This window comes from Chinchilla lanigera, unplaced genomic scaffold (assembly GCF_000276665.1).
Source record: "Chinchilla lanigera isolate Chin_1 unplaced genomic scaffold, ChiLan1.0 scaffold00071, whole genome shotgun sequence".
Lineage (NCBI taxonomy): Eukaryota > Metazoa > Chordata > Mammalia > Rodentia > Chinchillidae > Chinchilla > Chinchilla lanigera.
This window is the reverse complement of record NW_004955472.1, coordinates 7752521-7766754: the sequence shown is the minus strand read 5'-3', so window position 1 is coordinate 7766754 and position 14234 is coordinate 7752521.

Genomic DNA, 14234 nt, shown 5'->3' with positions numbered 1-14234 from the left:
CACTTGTTAGCTGAGTAACCTTGACCACCTATCTTCTCTGATTGTCACTTTCAGCAACTCAGATAAAAGAACATAATGCCTCTCCTGTAGTCTGGAGATGAAATGAATTAATGTATTTTGCAGTTTCCAACAAATATTTCAGTTGAAGTTATTACATGGAGGTTATTAATATAGTCCCGGGTATTATATAACGCAAACAGAGATTTTAAATGTAATGGAATTTTAAATTACAGTATGGTAATAATATACTAAGCAATATCTGTTCATCATTAACTGATTGCCGCAGGTGATTTACTTTTTTGTTGTTATTGTGCTAGGGTTGAAACTCAGTCAGGGTCTTGCACATGCTAGGCAAGTATTCTGCTATGGAGCTACAGCCTAGATCTACTTCCTAGCTTGATTTCTGGTTTCCACAGATTAATTATTACAGATTTGTGCAAATTTCAAGTATTACTGCCTCAGCCTATTTTTAAAATATGTTCACTTAGTAGCAGTTTACATGAAATTTGAAATAGTGCATGAGCGTGCTCATGGACATGCTTTCATAGGGAATTTTCTCTCTCCGTCTTCTCTCCTCAACCACTGCAGCCTCCTTTTACCCCATTCACATGGTGACTCACAAAACCTCTTAATGTTTCCATCCATTTTTTCTCTTGATTTAAGAAATTCTATGCAGGCATATTTGTATACATACTTCTATATATGTGCAAATATAGGGCTTAAAATCGTCAATTAAAAATGGGCCATATTTTCTCATTTGGCATTACCCAGAGGAAATAAATAATTTATCTATTTGGATATAATTTATATTTATATTTTAAGTGTTAGCACAGTAGTCTATTATTTAGATGGAGTATTGTCTATTCAGCAATCTCCTAATTGTTGAACTTTGATTTTGTTTTTATTTTTTGACACTACAAATAATGCTGCAGTAGGTGTCCTTGTATTTCTTTCTCTGCTGATACATTTGTTTCTTTGGGATAGATTCCCAGGAGTAGGATTGTTATAGTAGGTAGGACTGTTTTTAATTTTAATAGATTTTGATAAATCTACCAGCAGCAACATAAAACACTAGCAGCAAGCAATGTAAGATTTTATGTAGTATTTATAGAAAAATTACTTGTACACAACAGTTATATAGCAATAAATGTTACATCTTTTTTTTTTTTTAAAGAACAATAAACTTCTGGTAAGGAAGTTTCAAACAAAGAAGCATTCCATTGGGATATGTTCTCCTTTTTAATTACTGTAATTGGGAAGTAGAGTCGGGCAGGGGGATGGGGATGGGACAAGAGACTTGAAGAAGAAAGAATACAGAAATAGAACTTTTCCTAAGTTCACTTTTATCATCAGTAGGACTTTCCCCTCCATAGCAATGCTGTCCTGAACAGGATGTCTGAGTATCTCGGTAAGACAGTCACGCGCCTGTTACATACTTTTCCTTTCATGCTCACTGGTTGTTATTTTTTCAGCTAAACACTTAGTAGTTTGCAGCACGCTGACGCGGCGCAGTACTTAAATGTTTGCCCGACTTTTCAGTGGTCTGGAGGGGAGAAAGGGGAGAGTTCCAAGGACAAACTCTCCTAGAAGGTGCAGATGATCAGGTCCTTAAACAAGCATGTGAAGAAACTTAGCCATGAAGGCTCCGTTCACTGACTTCACGGTGCATCTTCGCGGGTGGCAGACTAGAACGCGAGGATTACAAAGCCAGCCTAAGCCCATGATCAGACCGTTCCTCTTGGGGGAAGAACTCTGACACAGGCTGGTCAACCTTTTTTAAATGTCTGCATTAGTAATTTCCACTAGGAAATACGAGTTCTCTCCATAGTAGACATACAGTAAGAAAGGTTGCTCTAATCTGCACATTCACTTTAAAAATATGATAGATGAAAATTAACTGAGACTGTTTAAAATGGTAAAAATTTAAAACATTTTTAAACAATGAAGATAAAATTTGAAACTAAACATATATAAAATTTTAAATTAGGAATAATTCAAACTCTCCTATAATTTTTTTAAACACAAAACTATTTTAATGTAAATGCATCTGTTTTATAGCGTGCTTTCTCAACACATTGAGAAATGTAGGCAATGAGAGAACTACTTTAACTTTCCCATCCATTTCATTTTCTCTTTTTGTGTCACAAAAAGATGAGAACATTCTAGAAAAATTTGTATTTTACCAAGAAATTTGCCATGTTATTAAATGGTTGCACAGTTTGAATTTATTTAGTTTTTAAGTGACACTAATTCAAATTAAGTGGGTAATGTCTTCACGAGATGGCAGAGAAATTCTTCCTCAATTCCTGGGAGAAATCAGGGGCAGGGTATAAAATACTCTCTTGCAGTAGCATTGGGATCGTCTCTTTTCATCAGTTCTCATTTTCGACAAGCCTTGGGCCTGGTCCTTATCAGGTTTCCGCTGCACTGAAGAGGGAGTGAAGGTAGAGACAAGACATATCTTCTAGCACAGGGCTCACGAGGAGCACTACATCTCCTCTTTGAAGTCCAAATCTGCAAAGAGGGTTATGATTAGAGGTCATTCAACCTATCAGGCCAAGGAAATGCACACACCTAATACTGGTCAAAGGAGTAGCTCACAACTGGGTCACTGAACTGGAGGAGAAAGTAATCTCTGGAATTAGAGTAAAAATACACAAATAGTTTACAAGACCTGCCAAAATAACATTCCGGGGGTTTCTGGAGACTTTTGAGATGAGTGCCTTAGAAATTCAAAGCTTATCTAGCAAGATTCCAGTTCACCGCAAGCCTAATGTTATCATTCTCCTCCCTAACCTGCTTCTCTACTTTCAACTCCTGTTTTTAGATGGCAGAGTCTGGTAGCTGTTTTCCACTTATCTTTTGTATTTTGTTACATTATCTGTATTTTCAGAGAAACTGAATAAAATAGCACGATTTACTGGAATCATGGTAAACCTGGAAACACCTCACTGAATTTACTTCAATAAAAACTAATACAAGCTTTAAGGAACAACTGGGATGCGAGAAAGAAGAAAAAGAAAGAAGGCAAAAAAACATATATATATATAAACATATACATATACATATATGTATATAGGAGGATAGCTGGGATAACTGTACCGATGTCTGGTGGTTTATTGAAAGGAACAGTTAATGCTTAAAATTTTTTATATTATGACCAACTTTGCATGCTTATATCTGGTTATCTGAGTAACTGATTTGAAGACAACAATATGCAATAGAACAAACATTGGTGAATTCCTCCCATCTTGCCTAGTGAAACTGTCTCATCTCGAATTTTTTTAAAATAATTTTTAAAATTCTCTTTAATGGTTTGAACAATCTTCCTCCTTACATCTGGTAATCTGAGCAATTTAGTTGAAGATAACAATATGCAATATAACAACCACTGTTAATTCCTACCATTTTGTTTTGAAACCCTGTTATCATTTTTAATGTTCTTGCTTTGTTGTTTACATCTGTGATGTTGGTATTTTGCTATTCTCTTTTTACTACTCTCTTTAAAATAAAACAGAACAAAACAAAACAAAACTAATACAACTTCTGCAGACTTGAGTTCCTTTTTTGTGGATGAAGAATCAAACTTTGTAGGTAAAAAAATATATAGAACTTGGGAACCAGAAAAGTTTGTTGACATCCCAACTCTGTCACATATTATGTGTGTCCCCTCCTGGGAAAGTTTGACAGTCTCCCAGTTCTTACATTCTTCAATAATTATTTATATGATGTTGCCATATTTGCTAGTATATTGAGGAAAAATATTAACATTAAGAAAGTCATACAGTTAACGATTGCAGAGCCTGTACATAGTGTAAGTTTAAAAAATATCCAGTTGCAAGTCTTTTAGGAAAGTCCATTAATCCATTTTACTCTTCCCCATGTCCTTGCCCATTTGAGTTGCTTTGCCTCTAGCTGCCTCTACCTGAAATGTTTTTCTCCTCCATCCACTTATTTACAGTCTATCCACATTTCAAAGCCCAGTTCACCTCATCCTCTCTAAAGCCTTTGTCTGGAAATGACAGAGGATATTGAATAATAGCTGAACTTTCAAAATAAGTAATAATTTCATTATGTATTTCCAACCTTAGCAATTTATAATAAGCTGTTGATGTGTATAACATGTTTAAATTATTCACTCATTTATTTCCAATAAATGCTCATGGAATCTATGCCACATGTTCCATGATCTTGGACGTTATTTATGTAATGTTCCCTTGGAAAATGGGAGTGGAACTCACTGTCTTTCAAGGTTGTGGAAGACTAAGTGAGATAACACAATATGCAAGCACCTGTCCTAGGTTATGGTGTAAATGTTTACTTTCTTTTTTGTAAATGTGTTTTTGAAAATTAGGGAGAAAATGGAATGCTTCACATATTTTCAAAAATTAGCAATACCTTCTCAAGGTTTCTTTTTTTGTCATAGTAAACACCTTGTAACTAGCACCACCATCTTTAAATATTTCATATCTTCCTGGAGAGGCCACTTGTAAACATTTTTTTAACTTATTAACATTAAGAGAATACACGGTCAAATGTTTGAAATACTGTAATATTTGAAAAGCTGAGCTGGGCATGGTGGTGCACGCCTATAATCCCTGCACTCAAGAGGCTGAGGTAAGAGGATTGCTGTGAGTTTGAGGCCAGCCTGGCCTACGAAGTGAGCTCAAGGCCAACCTGAACTGTATAGTGAATCCCTGTCTCAAAAGAGACAAAAAAACAAAAAAAAGTTGAGAGTTTCCTTTTTTACCCTCCTCTGTTCAGTGAAGCTGCTTCATTTGCGATAGTTATTCTTTTATCACATTCTGTATTCTATCCTGATATCACTTAGCTTTAATGTTTTTAAATTTTAAAATGTGTATATACTAAGTTCACTACTTTGTGAAGTTCTTATGAGTTGACAATGCATAATGTCATATATTTGCCACTATAGTATCATATAGAATATTATTGTCCTAAAATATCTGCTGTGGTCCACCTATTTAACACTCCCACAAAACCCTGGCAGTCACGGATCTTTTCATGTCACTATAATGTTTATCTTTTCCAGAATGTCGTATAGCTGGAATCATAGCATATGCAGCCTATTCAGGAGGGCTTTGTTCGTATAGCAGTATCCATTTAAGATTCATCCACATCTGTACATGGCTTGATACATGATCATTTTTATCACTGAAGAGTAAGTCATGTGTGGATGTATTTGAATATTTAAAATAGCATTCTCTTCTTGTTTCACACATGCGATATCCTCCCGTATATTTCTGGTATAAATGTTATCACTTTGTATGTATTAATATTTCCTTCTTCCTTAGTCCCTGTTTCCTCCAGTTTGCTTTTCTTCCGGCTGTTTTTGTGAGCCTCTATTTTTTGCAGTGGAAGCTTTCCTCAAGTACCTGTCTTGGCTGTCTCTTTAAAAGCAGGGAGCCACAAGTAGTAGCCCCAGCCTGAGTTCACTTTGTTGACTCTGAGCCCACTGTAGCAAAACACCCACTTGGGCTGGTCACATTCCCTAGGGACCCACCAGCTTCCTGAGAGCCAAAAGGGCGAGGAAGGTTCAGAGGTTAAGTTTAGTTCAAAACTTCAGTATAACCCTACTGCCCATAACTATACGGACCAGAAAAATCTCATCTTTATTTTTTTTCCAAAGAAAAGATCCCCCTCGTCTTCTTGAACAGCTTCATTGAAATCTAATTCACATACCATAAAATACGTCCTTGTGTATGATTCAATGGGTTATTGTACATTTACAGGTATGCATCTGTTGTACCGATTTTAGAGCATTTTCATCATGCTAGAAAGAACCCACATGCTCGTTAGCAGCCACTCCTCTCCCAGCATTTGTTCTGTCCTCCACTGCTTCCTCACCTCTCCTGTCCCACGCCTAGGCACTAACCTACTGTTTCTGTGGATTTGTCTACTTGGACATTTCATGTGAATGGAGTGATGTCATTTGGTCTTTTCTCCTTGGATTCTTTCACTTAGCTTGTTTTCAGGTCCATGTGTGTGGTAGCATGCATCAGTTTTTTCCTATAATTGCCAAATGACATTCCATTGTGCATATATAACTTACAAGTGGTGGTGTTTCTACTTTTTGGCTATCAATGCTGCTATAAGTAATGTTTCAATTTTTTGTGTGGAGGTGATTTTCTTGCTGTTGGGTGTATACTTAGGAGTAGAATTGCTGGATTATAAGGTAACTGAGTTTAACCACTTGAGGAACTGATGTTCTCTTTTCCTAGGGACTGAACCTAGGAAAAGGTTCACACTCCGTGAGCAGTGTATGAGGGCCTCAGTTCACCATGTCTTACGTAACACTCGCTTTTGCCTTTTTGGTTATAGCCACTCCGGCATATGTGACATGCTCTCTCATTTTGCCTAGCCAGTTTTAAACATATTTTCAATTATTCTTCACTTTAGTTCTACCTTCTCATAATTTCCTTTCGCCCATTATGAGTAATTTGTGCTCTTTTTGAGGTTCTGCAGAGTGTACTGCCTCCCCCCACTGACCCCTTAGCGGTAGCATTCTGTCTCCCATATGAGTTACTTCTGGCCTAACGATTTCTAGCTTCCAAAATTTCATGGTTTCTTATCTTCTGTTTCTGGTCTTCTTTCTTTGTCTTCTTGGCTTTGCTTCCTTTAAACATTCATCTACTCTATTTTATGGGAGAAGTAGCTAATGCATGGAATTGATTCAGTATCCTAAACCTAGAAATTTAGTTTATTTCTATTTGCAAGGTGGAGTTTATTTTTATTTTTAAAAGAGAATGAGGTTTAGCAAATGTTCCCTGTTTCTGAGAGAGGTAATCAAGGCACAAAGCGCACTGAATGAAACATTTGTTTCGGAAGTAAATGAAAACAGAAGCGTGCTTGAATTATTCATAGTGGTTCTCTACTCATGTGGTCACTTAAAATTATGGGAGCATATCCTGTATCGTTTTCATCTTTTAAATTAATCTAGCTGTACACAAGTGATGACTGTTAACTTCATTTTTAAAGTTTTATGAATAAAAGTGGTACTACTCATTCTCCGGAACTCCGTCCCAGGAGGCACATTAACTGTTGTATACGTATTATCTCACTTGACCTTTATGAGGGTGTCATGAGGTAAGTACTTTTAAAGTATGAGCACAGATAAGGGAGCTGCGGCTTAAATATGTTAATGGGCAGTGATGGTGTGTTTTGGTGTTTATACCTGCTTTTCTGATCCAAACGCCAGTTCTGTGAACACTTCGTACTGTCCTTCGGGACACTCTTCATTTGCTCAGTTCCTGAAGCAGACCAGGTTGGTTAAATCTGCCAGATCATGAATTGTGTATCTTCCTGTTTGCCCTTTTTGTGTATGGGTCTGTAGGTTTTATTAAAATGTCTCCACACTTTAATCTACATTTTAAGCACATATAAATTCTTCAGTCAGGTTTTCCTAGTTGTGGAATTCCTAGACCATTTACTATCAGTTAACACTGCTAATTTAATGTGAGGAGGAGTGCTAGTTTTAGAAGTCAATTGAAATATGGACTTTGTGGTATCCAAAAGTCAAATGTAAGAGAAATAAAATGTCCCCTTACTTTATAAAAATTTAGTTTCTGGGCTGGGGATTTAGCTCAGTGGCAAAGCGCCTGCCTGGCAAGTGCAAGGTCGTGAGTTCGGTTCCTGGTACCGGAGAAAAACCAAGGGGGAAAAAAAAAATTAGTTTCTATTTTGAGTTGTCTTTTTAAATTCCTCAATTGTTTTATTGTTTGTTCTGCATCTGACAAGCAGGGCTGATTACTATCTCGGGGTGGGTGTGGTTGCAGAGATGGTACCTGAATCTACTATTCTTTCCAGGTTCACCTTGTTCTTCTCCATCCCTTAACCACTTCACTGAGCAAATTCATAGAAAAGTTCTCAGGACAAAGGGAGGGAACATCCCCAAGGAGGGAAGGGGGCGTGGGCTATGGGCAGGGATGTGCCAGGGACCGTGAGGAAGCCATTGGGCCTGCAGGGTGGGGAAAGCGAAGAGCGGTGACTCCGGATGAAGCTCGAGACCTTGGCTGGGTGATTCCTGCAGGGCAGTGCAGGAAGGGCCAGTACTTCACAGTGCAGAGCAGGTGAGTGGCCTTGAGTCATAAAGGGCGGGGGACTTCCGTGCAGCCTGCAGCGTAGCCCCCACTGTTGTATCCTCAGGGAGGCAAAAGGAGAGATTTGGTCCTAGGTCTAGTAGTTCTGGAGTAGCAGTCAGACACTAGAGGATTATTGTTACCTTAGGGTAACATGCCTGTAGCCCTGAGTGGAAGGGATAGCTTCAATGTTATTGTTAGGCACCTGCACACAGAGGTTATCTTATGTGCAAGCAACAGCCTCTATTTAGAGAGATTTTCCTGGACATTTAAGCCATCAGAGCTAGCAGCACTGAATTGCACATACTCCTGCTCATGTAGGAACTAGTTGAACTGCCTTTATTTGCTTTTCCATGGTATAAAAGATGCTAAAGAGCATTTAAACTCTCTGTATTTTATGCTCCAATTTTATAATCATTTATAGGGACAGATGCTGGAAATAGAGATAAATATGGCACAATTGCTGCCTTTGGGAGCCCATGATCTAATAATGAGAGAAAGATAGGCAAGAAGATATGCTGCAAAGAAGGGCCAGGCTGTAGTAGAGGTCTGATTTGGATGTTTCTATAATGGTCACAGAAAACTATGTCAGTTACAGTTGATGATGATGATAGCTAATATTCTTAGGCATTATGCTAGATGCTTTGCGCAAATTATACAAAAGCAGCAGCCTTAGACTTGCCCTGATCTCCTCCCTCTACACTGTCCTTAACCATCATTAAAATGAGTATTTCTATTGCTTTAGCTTTGGTCCCTGTCTCCTCCTTTGGTGCTGCTGTAGTCTTAGTTCGGACTTGGATGATCTTTATATGTCACATTGCGGTACTCGTCTGTCATGAGCTTTCCTGTCTTTAATCTGTACACATGTAACTTGTCATTGTTTTCAGGTAACCTTCCTAAAATAAAAATTTGATCATAACACTCCCTGACTTAAAACCTCTTGTATCCAACTGCTGTGGATCTTAGTAGGAAATACCGAACTTAGCCCCAAGTTTGTTTCTGGCCATAACTTTTCTCTCCTTCATCCTTGCTCAATTACATTTCCCCGAACATGGTCTGTAACTTCACACTTTGTATTTTGGCCACACTGCTCACCCATTCGTCAGAAACGCTTATATTCTGTCTCCCCTTCCACTGTTATGGTCAGTTGGTAAACATAGCTTCAGCATCTGGGCTGTGATGCAAGTATGACCTGTGCTCAGGTGCACGTGTGAATAAAGAAGTGACTGTGAAGAATAGCTGCTATGTCAAACTTCAACAATTATCCTTAATTAATATTAAAATAAACTATTGGATAAGAAAAATTACTGCAAATAAGATATTAAATAATAAAAAATTGAACAATGAACACAAACTTGACACAACCAAAGAAATTAAATGGATAAAAAATAAATGCATGAAACATTTCTCAATATTGTTAATTATTAGTGAATACAAATTAAAGCCACAAGGAGATCTCTACACACTATGAAGATGGCTAAAAAAACCAAGAGTGACGACAACAAGTGTCAGCAAGTTGTAGCTTCAACTTTTATATTTGGGGGATGGGAATGAACAATGGCATAGTCACACGAAAACTGCGGCTCCTTATGGTGAATGTGCGCGTATTGTATGACAATACCCCCTACCTAGGTATTTAACCAGGAGAAATGAAAGATATGCTCACATAAAAATACACAGTATATCTGTGAACTTAGGTAAACGAAGCTATACAGACTGTATTCATAATTAGTCAAAACCAGAAATTTTCCTGGTGATGGATAAATTGAAGAATAAACAGACTTCTCAGGAACAAGCTTCTGTACTTGGTTTTGAAAACGCGTTCTGAAGTGTAGTGCCCAATGTGATGAGCTGAGAAGTGGGAACGTTAGAGGACTGGAGCCCTGTGGTCGTGAGGGAAATGGATTCGTGTCTTATCCAGAGAGCGATTCCGCTGTAAGAGCCAGTTTTTCCAGGTCCCTTGCACACTCACTGTCTTTCCTCACATGGGACTCAATGTGGCCTTAGGATTCTGCTAGCAAGAAGGCCACGGCCAGATGCAGCCTCTCAGCCTTAGAGTGTTACCAGGTTGGGGTGCTTGCCCGGGTTCTTGGTATCCTAAATGAAGAAGTGAGAAGGGCACAAGGGCAGCAGTAAGATCAAAGATGTATTTGAAAGAGAGACAGTATACACCCCACTGAGTGGGGGCAGGTCAGTGACAAGAGCTCTGGGGGACTTGGTGCTGAGGTTTTAAGCTTGAGGGTTTGGGGTGGGACTGAGGGTTTGCTCTAAGGTATGACTCCGCCATTAAGCAGCTCGACTCCTCTGTCGAGCAGTGGAGTATTTGGCCTTCATTGGTTAGAGGAACTAACTATCAAAGCAGCCAAAGCTCACAGCGAGGTGAAATCTGCATAGTTAATAACATGGTAGTTAAGGTTGAGGTCAGCCAAAGGTTGCAGAAGCACCAGGCAGTGTGCGTGTGTTTTTTGGGGGGATTTATTGTACATAAGCTAAGTGACCTTTTTCCATTGTGTTTGGACCTGAGCGTCTTGGAGATTTACTATAATGGGCCCAAGGGAACTTCCGGGGTAATGGAAATGATTATATTAAGCTACGCATTTGTCAAAAGTCATAGAACTGTGCACTTTAAAGGGATGAATTCTCACTTAAGAGCCATTTACAATGCTCAGTAACAAAACAAAGCAAAACTCAAAGTTAACAAGTACTGAAGAGGATAAGGAGAAATGAGAACAATCCTGCATTGTTAGTGTGAATGTAAAATGGTAGAGTGCTCTGAGAAAAGGTATGGATGCTTCTTAAAAGATAAAAATAGAATTACCATGTGACCCAGCAATCTCATGTTCAGGTATTTTATCCAAAAGAAGTAAAAGTAGGATCTTAAAGAGATTTTTGCACACCTAAGTCTATGAAATATCAAGAGAGGAATCGCCCAGATATATCCATGGACTGATGAATGGATAAAGAAAAAGTGCCACACACATACTCAGGAATATTATTCAGAGTTAAAAAGAAGAAAATCTTATGTTGTCACTGGGTTTGAGGGTGCTGGAGTCTTCTTTTGGAGGTGATTTCTAGGTTCTCCTCGGTAAAGAATCGGTCAAGAAAGGCACACATGGTAACAAGGTTTTATATTTATTAAAGGAGGGAAAAAACAGGCTCTGCAGGGCAATTTTGGACCAAGTAAAAGTAGGGAAAAAGAAGTGCACTCCACGGGGTGAGTGTGGGCCGTTGGAAGGAAGACAATAGCGAGAGCTCAATGGCGGCCATCTGTTTTTTTGTTGTTTATGTTTCCGACCTTGGCCTCACATCTGGGCTATCCTATCCCAAACCTGCTGAGCTCTCCTGAGAAGTGCAGGTGCAGGGCTCTGGGAACCGTTCTGTGTGTGTTCTGCAGTTTTGTGACTAACAGGTCATGCCTGTTTCCCAGCTAGTTTTACCCGCACCCAACCCTGCCTCATTGTGTTCCAATTTGAATGAACTATGAGGGTATTATGCTAAGCGAAAAGAATCAGTTGCAAAAAGACAAATCCGTCGTAATTCTGCTTATACCAGGTGTCTAAAGTAGTTGAGCTAATAGAAACAGAAGTTAAACTGTGGTTGATGAGGATGTGCTGCATAGCGGTGTAAGCAGTGTCTCACCGACCTGTGCATTTAAAAATGGTTATGTCGGTAAATTCATGATATGCGGTTTTTACTACGATTTTTTAAAGGTAGTAAATTTTGCTACATATAAATTAAACCCAAGCAAACCTCAGTTTTTTGGTTTTATGTTTTTATTCCGACATGTTTGCAGTACATGGTGGTCGTATTCCTTGTGGGCAGTTGAAACATGTATAGAATCCACCAAAGAAGCATACAAACACTTCAGGACAACAAAAATAGTATAATGTTTGTTCAACAGATGGCGTTAACCCTCATGTGGGGGTCTCTAGAGGCTATTGTGTGTCACAGAAAACCCACTACCCCGTGGGCCCTTACAGAAGTAGTGGAAAATGCATGTGCAGCAGTCTCTATGACCCAGGTTACCCAAACCGGAGTTTCCTGTAGCAATAAACGTCTGGAAGCTAATGACCACCACTTTGAGCACCTCTTGTAGCTGTAGAGGCCAAAGGTAGCTCGTATGAATCTCATGATGTCTCTGTACATTTAGTATTAAATATTTATACAAGTTTTTAAGTGTGTACACATTTTTTGCAGATTGTGTACATAGCACATCTCAATTCTCCCCTCCCTTCCCTCTGCCGTCCTCCATCTTTTGCTCCCCTTCCCTTCTGCAAAAGATCTCCGTATTTCTTAGCTATCTTTTCTTTTCCTCATTATATGCTGGGCTTTTATATCAGAGAAATCATGTGATTCTTTTTAGTTTTTTGAGACAGGGTCTTGCTGTATAGGTCAGGCTGCCCCTGAACTAACTATATAGCCCAGGCTGGCCTTGAACTTGCGGCAGTCCTCCTGCCTCAGCCTCCCGAGTGCTGGGATTACAAGCATGCGGCAGCACATCTGGCTTTAATCATGTGATATTTAAACTCATCTGTCTGATTTATTTCATTTCACACTATGGTCTCAAGGTGCATCCATTTTCCTATGAATGGCTAAAATTTTTTGCCAGAGTAGTACTCAGTTGTGTATAAATACCACATTTTCATTATCATCCATCTGTTGATGGACATAGGTGCCACTTCCAAGATTTAGCGGTTATGAATTGTGTTGCTATAAATGCAGATGTGTATGTAATGCTATAATATGTCTTTAGCTCTTTTGGGAAGATACCTCAAAACGGAATAGCTGGGTCAGATGGAATTTCTAGCTTTGGTTTTTTGAGGAACCTCCGTGCTGATTTTCTTAATGGTTGTACTCATTTACATTCCCAGCAACAATCTGGAAGGGTTCCATTGCCCCCACCCCTCACCAAAGCCTCACCAGCATTTGTAAATATTTGATTTCATCAGGACAGCCATTCTTTCTGGAGACAGATGGAATCTTGGTAGTGTTTTAACTGGCATTTCTGTAACAACCACAGATGTCAAACATTTTTTTACATATTTATTGGCCATTTGTAGTACAAATGGCCAAATCTGAGAAGTGTCTATTCATTTAAGTTGCCCATTTGTTGATTGGGTCTTTTATTTTGGAGAGTTTAATTTTTTTGAGTTCTTTATATTTTATAGATATTAGTGTCCTGTCTGGGGAGTACCTGGCAAAATTTTTTCCTGTTCTGTAGGTTGTCTTCTCACTTTTTTCCTTTGCTGTGCAGAAGCTTTTTAATTTGACAGATCAACCAGACTCACATGTGTAAACATCGTATTGTCTTGCTAGTGTAAGAAACTGAAAGAGTAAGTAAGATCCAAAAGATACAATAGATATAGTGAAAGCGAAAGAAACTGCTCAAAGAGCGAGCAACTGGGGTAGGGAAAAGAGCAAAGAAGGAAGGGGAAAAAAGACATGTATATATACACAAGATAGCTAAGATAATTGTGCTACTAATCTCTACTAGTTCATTGAAAGGAGCAGTTAGAGCTTATATAGTCTGATCAATTTTGCATGCCTGTATCTGGTAATCTGAGCAACTACTTTGAAGGTAACAATGTACAATATAATAACCATTGCTAATTTCATATTATGTTGTTCAGAAATTCTTTGTCATTTTTTTCTCTTTAAAATAAAAAAATTATTGCTTCTTGATGTTATTTCTTGTGCAACTGGAGTTCTATTAAGAAAGTTCTCGCTAGGCCTATGTCTTCAGAGTTTTATTTATTGTATCTTCCAGCAGATTATTTCTGTTTTAATATTTACATTTTGATCCACTTCCATTTTAAGTTAGTACATGGTAAAATACGTGAGTGTAGATTCAATCTTCTGCATGGGGACAGTCAGTTTTCCCAGCACCATTTGCTAAAGAAGCTACATTTCCTCCAGTGCCTGCTTTTAGTCCTTTCTCAAATGTCAGGTTGCTGAGTAGGTCTGGGATTATTTCTGCATCTTCTGTTCTCCTCCACTGATCCAGATGTCTTTTTGTGCCAGTACCATGCTGTTTTTGTCACTCTAGCTTTGTAATATAACTTGATGTCTGGGATTGTGATGCTTCCTGCTTTGTTCCTGTTGCCCAAGATGGCTTTTGTTATTCTGCGTCTTTTCTGG